Here is a 7,902-nt window from a genome sequence, read left to right on the forward strand (position 1 = left end):
TACTTGAAGACGATGTGAGAAGAGTAGTTGTAGCACAGTGGAGCCAAAAAGTTTTTAAAGTTTTTGTAGGCTTTTTAAAGTTATCTCTCTTCAGCCCGGATTTCTTTTTAATGCAGATTGTAAGAATCAATGACGAAAATTTCAAGCCTCTCAGTTATTTTGTAACTACATATTGTCGGTGAAACCCGAAAAGTGTAACTCCAAATTTTCTGAAAATTAGATTTGAATGCCATCTGTTAGACAAACCTGATATCTACCGTTCCTTAAACTGAGAATCCCCTTAAAGTTCATAGTTTTTATTTTATTAGCAAATTAGAAAATGAAAACTCATAGACAAATGCCTTGAAAACGATTTTGTTTTTTTGCTCTCCTATAAAATTTGCTAAAATGGAGTTACACACTTTTCTGGTTTCACCGACGATATAGAATTCAATGTCACTTTATAGAATTCAATGAAATTTTGCGAATAACTTATTTTGAAATGAAAATAGTTAAAAATGACTATTATACTAGTCATATGCCACAAAAAGTAGTTGAAAATAAATATTAAAATAGTTTAAATTGACTATGCCGTAGTCATAACCCAGTGGCGCACTGTGGGCTAGAACGTTTTTATAGCTGGAATTAATTATAGAAATTCTCGAAATAATCTAAAGTTGGAGTTAAAGCCATTAAGATGATGTCGAATGATATAATAATGATAATTTTATGGTACAACAGACACTAAAGATAAGACCAACAGCAAAAATAAACGAAATATTATGTTAAATAAGGTTTTCGAATTTACAACACATATTATTGGTATAAAAAACAAAAAAATGAGTTTTTTGAAGTTTGAACGCATCAAACTCGAAAATGGTGTCATTGAACGCTTACAAAAGTTGTTTTTACTAAATAGGGAAGGTAAAATGTTATCGCAAATAAAAAAACCGTTATTTGAAAACATTCAACACGTTTTTTTTCATCGTAAGTGGTTTTTTTGAAAATTTTTCTCACTATACTTTCAGAGTTACAGCAAAAAAAGTTTGCTCTTGTAGGACATAGTTTTATAAAAAACATAATACCATATAGGCTAGCTACTTTTTAAAATTATTTCTAGAGTGTGCCTACGCGTGCCTTTTTTTTTAAAGCTTAGGAACATTCGTTTATATGAAATCGGTGCTAGTAACATACTTTACCTTAAAATTTATAAACAAAAGTTCAATATAATTACAATTTAATAGCAAGTACTATATTAGGATATATCAGTAATTGATAAACTAGCAAAATTTTCACAATCGATCCGTTAAAACAAACTCATTAAACGAATATCTGGATAGAGGAAAAAGTGGACTTTTTTGTTTTTTTTTTCGAAAACTTGCTTTTCGGTTGTGTTTTTATGTATCCAATGAATGTTTTGACCTCAATTTTGAATGAACAATCATAGCTAGTCCATTTATCTATCGAATAAAACTAAAATGAGCAATATTTGAAGAAGTTGACTTTTTAATTAATTCCTGCTAAAATAGCGTTCTAGCCCACAGTGTGGCGTAGCGTGCATGGGTGGCATCTGGGCGGCAAAAATGGTGTCACCCCCAGAATGAAAAACAGTAAGATAAATAAAATTCCACTTTTCAATAATATTAAGATTTTTTACTTGCTCTTTACCATAAGTGAATTTTGAAATCGCAAAAATCGAATACAACCGATTTTTTTATTTTTTTTTTTAGTAGGTAAGGAAAATTTTCAAAAAAAAATATTTTTTTTTTTGAAAATTCAATACATATTTTTTAAGGATAAAGAACCAATTAAATTTTGTTTTTATGTGTCGATTAATATTTATTTTTAATTTTTTTAAAAACCTTTAAAAAATTGTATTTACCAATAATTTTGAAGTTTTTTCGTCACTAAATCGCATGCTTAATTTGGAGTTTAAAACCATTCTAAGAATTGTTTTTGTACTTTAAACAAAAAATTTTACGTTTTTTTTTAAGTTTTTACTGAATCTTATAAAATTAAATTAAAAATATAATATAAAGCCTAGTTCGCAGATCGAGTTAAATTTTAGCTGACATTTTGTATATGTATTTTGCATTTGGTAGCTTTCAGGGGGTCACCCCCAAGTGGGTGACACCCGGGGCAGTCCGCCCCTCCCCCGCCCCCCTCGCTACGCCACTGCATAACGTAACTAATAAAATACATATCTAAATAATACAAATCCATCTAATATTTATTTTTAGGCACTTTCCAAAAATCCAAAAATAAAACCTCGTTAGTTTATGCAGAACAAAATTTTTCTGAATTTCTTAGTTTGTACACAAATATGCTTATTTTCAAAAAAAGCCGAAATTTCAACATTATCTGCATATTAAAAACTATTGTTTCCATTTATTAGAAATATGGTTTACTATTTCGATAAAGCAATATTTTTAAAAACTATGTTATAAACTTCAAAAGAAGAAAAAATATAGTTTGAACAGCTTTTGTGGGATCTTTTTTGGTTTGTAACAGATATGTGTCACATGGGGCTACAATGATTAAACCTGTTGTTCGTTTGATTCTTTTGAATTAAAAGCCCCTATTTTCGAGGAAAATCAGAGTCAAAACACACAAACACACAAAAAATTAGTCAATATTTAAAAGAGAAAAAAGTGGACACTGTGGTGTATGTGTAACTTTTTTTTGTTGAAATATCTTTATGAAAATTTTTCTGGTCTGGAGTAAAAATAATGAAGTGAGTTGGCTTTTTTGACAGTTTAAATATTTTAATTGCTCATGTTAAGGTTTGTAGATATTAAGATTGTAGATCAAAAGAACAGATTCTTTAATTTAAATAAAAACTATTTCACCCAAGACATAGATTAATTCAATTACATACATAGATTTTTTTTCACGTTACCTTATAAAAATGTTCAAGAAGCATAATGCCATCACTTCAGAATTGAATTGACCTAAATGATAAAAAGAAAACTAGTTTCTAGAAAAGAAAAAAATTTTAATGCAATAAAATCTTTATTACAACAAATTTAACAAAAAAGTATAAAATAGTGATCGGTTTATTGCTTTTTTTTACTGACGAACGGAATTGCAGTTATGGCATGATTTTGTTTTTAAATAAAATAGGAATGGGTATTTAGCATGTTTTTATACAAAAGTCAACGAGCGGACCTTTATTTAAAAAAGCTACAATTTTATTTCCTTTATAACACTGATGTGATAAGTGATACCTTTTTGGAAAACTAGCAATTTATACGTTTTTTAATCGTTCGTTACTTTTCTTTTTTTATTCCATCCGGAACAATTTGCAAAATTTACTGTCGATTTACATTTAAGTAAAATGAGTCAAACTTCATCACAATCAATAAGATATAAAATTTTCGACACAGCAGAACAGACAGATTTTGTACCTAAATCTGACAAAAATTGCAAAGTCTTGCGCTACATGTTACTTGTTAGACCTCACTGTGCTATGACGTCAAGAAAAGTGTTTTAATGTTCACTTTACCTAGATTCCTTTTTATTTTCGTTTACCATCCATTTCCATTGAGCTTTCGTGCAACAAAAGTATCTAAGAACCCAAAAACTACTTTAAATTCCATAGAAACTTTTATCCTCACCCCACTTCACACTTTATCGTCCTTTTTTTGGATAGTAGGTAGGGAGGTAGGTAAATGCATTTTAGCAAGCAAGAGCCTAACCCTATCAGTTAGAGTGGGTCATGAAGATGATTTCTTTATGACTCCACTTGTGGCGTTTGGAACAATGGCAATATACCAAGTCTAAACTGTGACAAACTGTAACTTACATACAAACATGTGCATGTTTATATGGAGAATAAGGTTTAGGATTAGGATGGGCAAAAATATTTAACTGGGTCACCAACTCTGTAGCATCTCAACAAAAAAAAAAAAAACAAAAACACACTAGATTCAGTGCGCTTGTGAACTATTAAAAGGGATGAATGCTGCTGCATTTGATGTCAAGGTTAGTATGATGCGGTTACCAATAATCATCATCTGTTTCCAATTAGATTATGCGACTCTCAAGTCTGGTGTGCCTTTTGTGCGCAGGTATTTGGGTTTGTTCTTATGTTTGTTAAAAAAAAAAAAACATAAAATTATTTATCTTTCTTTAATGTTTGTTTTTATTAGTTTGTTTATGTTGACAGGATGTTTAGGTAATAAAACAAGGACCTTTTATGAAAGATGATATTTTATAAATAGGCACCTGTATGTATTTCCGTAGTGATAATGGATATGCGGCAGATTTTTGTTTATTTAAATTATGTAAGTAAGAAAATTGTTATTTCAATTTCAAATGGCATAAAGATAGAGCAAGGATTTTTGAAGTATAGCATTTCATTTGCTGCGAAAAATGCCACAGGCCAAGAAGTACCGTAAGGCTGTAGAGGTCGAGTGTAGGAATAACTCAAAATTTTGTGCACTAACTCATTTTTTCTTACATTAGGAAGCAGATATTTTTGGATCAAATTCTCGAAACAAGTTTTTGTATAACATAATATGAGTTCACAATGAACAGGCATATCCATTTATTTAAAAAAAAATTACATTTTTCTTTTGAAAAAAAAAAATCCTTCCTTCAAATCCATCGAATGAGACATCAAAAGAAATTCCTTTTTAGGCTCTACTAATAACCGTTTTTTACTATCCCACTTGATCCATATAGATCATTAATTAACACGTATTACAACAACTACATGAGATCTTGCTTTTCATCAGGATCACGATTCGTGTTAATTAATTATCTATATGGATCAAGTCGGATAATGGATCTTGGAGGTCTAGTTGTTGAATTATTTTAATCGAAATACCTATATTTGTTTTCTTTCATTCGGAAGCAAAGCTATGAAACAAGTAAAATTTATTAAAGACCAACTCCTTCAAGATGAACGGTAAAAAGAAAGATTGTTTGATTTGCTATAAAAAAAAAGCTCAAAAAGAAAAATATTATTTAATAATAAGGATCTTCTATAAGAATTTTTTTAGAACCTGCCGATCCTCGATTGCTTATAGGTTATAGGTATCTACATTTAATATTTTTGATTGCAAATTTATTAAGGCAGTACAAATGCTATATTTGTACCGCGATCTAGATTCCTGAAATCAGCTACCGTACAATATGCTCGGTTATATCAAGTCGTCAAAAAATAAAACGACTTTTACGGCCATATTATTCACTAGTTTAAAAAATACATCTGGATGATCTGGATCAAGTCGTCAAAAAATAAAACGACTTTTACGGCCATATTATTCACTAGTTTAAAAAATACATCTGGATGTAAAATTGTTAAATGTCAAAAATAAATCCAAATCCAAAATAGTTATCCCGATTTTAATTATGAAAACAGTTAAATAATAGTTAAAAATATTTTTTTTTTCTCTATGTGATAGTGAATATTTTGGATTTGGATTTGTTTTTCACATTTCAATTTCTTTACATCCAGATGTATTTTTTAAACTAGTGACATCAATCTGATTGAGGGGGTAATAGTCTGTTTTCACTAGAGCCCAAATGAGTCAATTAAGCAAATTATCTCATTTCGAATTCTATAGAAAAAAATTGAATTTGAAATCTGAACTGAAAGAAAATCTTAAAAGAAACCTAACAAAGAAACTTTTTCAACGCTAATAAGTTCTTATTTTTTTCTACAAAATATAGTCCGGTCAATTTAGACATCCGAGGTTACATTAATTCCCAGCAAGCTGAAAATTGATAGGATTGTTGGAAATACCATCATAAATTAAATCTAAAAAGTCCTCATCGATCCGAGGTCTGGAAAAAAAATTACATGGGGTCAAAGGTCACAAAAACTGGTTATTCAATATTTTCAGCAAAACGGTAAGTCTTATCAAAAAATTTTCGATGAAAAAATTGTAGACCAGATTATTATCTTTAAAAAGTGTCATCACACTTTTTTTCCTAAGACCCACCGTTTCTTAGGTATAACGATTCAAAAAGTTGAAGTTGAGTTGTAATCGTCATAATCAGGCCTATTCTAAAAAAAAAACTCCCAACTGAAAAGTTCTTGAAATTTCATTATTTTTTTAGCTTGAATTTCGTTCTTCAATGGTTCAGAATATGGGAAAAGCAAAAAAAACCTATACGAATACGAATCAGCTGTTCAACAAATCTCCCATAAGATACATGAGTATCCAGAAATTTGTAGGATACCTTTGGTTTTTTTTTTCTTGTCATACAAATGTTCACGATCAGCTGTGATTTAAGATGGGATTACACCAATACAAAGGTATTCGGATACCCAATTTCGCTTCCGAATTTTGAACTCAAAGTGCTGATATGATTCATCCCGGAGTTCCCTATAGTGTCTTTATTGGTGCGATGAAAAATTCTCTATAAATATAGATCATGCGATCATGATTACTAAATAAAACGATCCAAATCGAAACAGAAACAGGGGTCGAACTACGGCATACGTTCGTTAACGAATGGTTGCTATGTGTCCCTATCTTTCTCTACTAATTAAATAGAGAGAGTAATAGTCAAAACGATAACGTATGATCGTTATCGTGTGCGGTGATTCGACCCCAGATTTCTATATTCATCTCTTCTTGGCTCATATATGCTTATTCTCCAACTCATACTCTATCTCTAACAAAACCATTTGTTGGCCAGAACATAAACTTATTTTTGTTTCAATAAAAGTGAACCCAATAGAAAGCAGTTGTTTTGGTTTTACGTGTAAAATTTATCCTGGGATGGAATCGGCTAAGGTGATTGTTGATTGTTGATCATCACACTAAATACTTTTGCTCTACGTAAGGTGATTATCAAAGTGATGATCATCTTATTGTTATGGTTCGAGGTTGACAGCTATTTAGGTGTCACCTTCACTTTCTACTTTTATTTAAATCCTCAAAGGCGAACTACATTATATTCTAAACTAATGCGAAAATGTGAGTTCGTTAAGTAAAATATGGTTTCTTGTGAAAAAAAAATATAGAATATTTAAATAGGTTTTTATTAAAAAATAAAAAAATTAGTTGGGCACTCACACCAGCGTGTGAGTCAAATATGGCTAAATCAGATGTGCGGCACATCTGCACGCATCGCTGCATGCAGCGCTGCACCCAAAATACATGTACATCACTTTTTAAATTATTGATGCCGATATCTGTCAAAAAAAATTGATAACCTTGATTTTTTTTATAATTTTTTTTTTTTGTAAGAAAACGATAAAAATGGATTATAAGCGGTTAAAATGGAAGAAATAATTGAATTTACAAAACAAAACAAGATGGTTAAGGGCCAGTTGTACAAACCGATTTTGGCGGATAAGCCGCGGGTCAACTTCGGTTCAAGCATGGATGTGGCTATTTTTACATATGTGGACCTTGCACGGGTGCTAAACCGGAGCCTTACCGCCGATTTCAGAAGATAAAAGTTGCTGATCCGAGGATCAAATATTTGTACAACTGGCCCTAAGTTTTTTTTTATGAATTCAATTAGTTCTTCTATTTTTTTAAGAAAATCAAAACGAACGTTATTTGAATTTTTGAATGATAGATTGTGTCAACTGCCAATTTCAGTAATGCCAAATAGCAAGAATTTTTTATTTTTGTTGAAACTGCGCATGGAATTTAGAAATAGAAAAGCTGCATGCAGATTTTTCTCCCATAAAAGAGCCCGTGTTATTTTATTTTGCTGCAGGTAAAATACTGCATGTCTGTTTTGGGCAATACTCATCAAAATTTCCACACTTGTAGGGGTTTGGTGATCACTTCACTCAGAGCAAAGAATAGGTGATGGTCAAAAGTGACAATCAAAAAGGTGACAATCAACTATTACCTTTGCCGATTCCACCGCTGCTCCAGGGCCACATGAATAACGGCTGCGTTTCTTTTGGGAAAGTTTATCTACTGATTAGTACTTAAAGCTGCTTTG

Source organism: Episyrphus balteatus, chromosome 4 (genome assembly GCF_945859705.1).
Source record: "Episyrphus balteatus chromosome 4, idEpiBalt1.1, whole genome shotgun sequence".
NCBI lineage: Eukaryota > Metazoa > Arthropoda > Insecta > Diptera > Syrphidae > Episyrphus > Episyrphus balteatus.